Consider the following 1,427-nt stretch of genomic DNA (forward strand, 5'->3'; position numbering starts at 1 on the left):
AATTTGAAAACTTGCTTCCTCCTATGTATGGAGTGCAAATCATTACACTTATGTCTACATAAACAGCTGTACTTACCTAATTATGTTTTACAGCAAAGCTTTACTTAACAAAACTAAGGTGGGTACCTAGTCTAAAGCAAGCACATACGTATTTCTGAAATATCACAAACTACACATCAGATAGGTAATTTGAAGTAGACAGTGGCTGAAAATACTTGAAGAGAAAGATATTGCACTTGCAGCACTTATCTACAGCTATGAGCTTCTAAAGAGGAGTGGGTGTGAAGCTGTGAAGAAAAGCAATTCCATTCTCAGTAGGCTACCACAGTACATTTTCAAAAGTTTCTAATTGAAGATATGCTTCATTTGCCTTAGCTATAAAAGAAGTCACATTTACTCATGATTATGTCTGTAAATGACCTCATAAAAAGTAGTCTTGGGGGGAAAAAAAACAACAACAAAACCCAAAAAGACCCAAAACAAAAAAAAACCAAACCAAAACAAAAGTGACATTTGACAAGCATTTTTAATTATGTGAAATTGTACATTTATTTTTTGTATTATCTGTCCAATATCAAGAGAGTTAAACGCCATTAAGCTCAACAATTTAAAACTATTTTGATTGCAGGTATATTATCTGTATTAGGAATAGACTTCATTCTAAAATGAAAATGTCATGTATTAAGGCTTTTAAAAACAATATATGAAAACAATGACAGTACTTGGGCTTAGCGACCATGAAATGATAGAATTCTCAATTCTCAGTAAAGTAAGGAGGGGGGCCAGCAAAACCACAACCATGGACTTCTGGAGGGCAGACTTTGGCCTGTTCAGGACACTGGTTGAGAGAGTCCCTTGGGAGACAGTCCTGAAGGGCAAAGGGGTCCAGGAAGGCTGGATGACCTTCAAGAAGGAAGTCTTAAAGGCACAGGAGCAGGCTGTCCCTGTACGCCGCAAGAAGAACGGGCGGGGAAGACGACCGGCCTGGCTGAACGGGGAGCTTTTGCTGGGACTCAGGAAAAAAAGGAGAATTTACCACTTGTGGAAGAAGGGGCAGGTGACTCAGGAAGAGTACAGGGATCTCATTAGGTCATGCAGAGAGGAAATGAGAAAGGCAAAAGCCCAGCTAGAACACAATCTGGCCGCTGTCGTTAGAGACAACAAAAAATGCTTTTACAACTCTATTAATGACAAGAAGAGAGCCAAGGAGAATCTCCATCCTTTATTGGATGCGGGCGGGAACATTGTCACTGAGGATGAGGAAAAGGCTGAGGTACTTAATGCCTTCTTTGCCTCAGTCTTTAGCAGGCAGACCAGTTATCCTCAGGGTACTTGGTCCCCTGAGCTGGAAGACAGGGATGGTGAGCAGGATGAACCCCCCATAATCCAAAAGGAAGCAGTCAATGACCTGCTACGCCACCTGGACG

This window comes from Pygoscelis adeliae, unplaced genomic scaffold (genome assembly GCF_000699105.1).
Source record: "Pygoscelis adeliae isolate BGI_AS28 unplaced genomic scaffold, ASM69910v1 Scaffold41, whole genome shotgun sequence".
NCBI lineage: Eukaryota > Metazoa > Chordata > Aves > Sphenisciformes > Spheniscidae > Pygoscelis > Pygoscelis adeliae.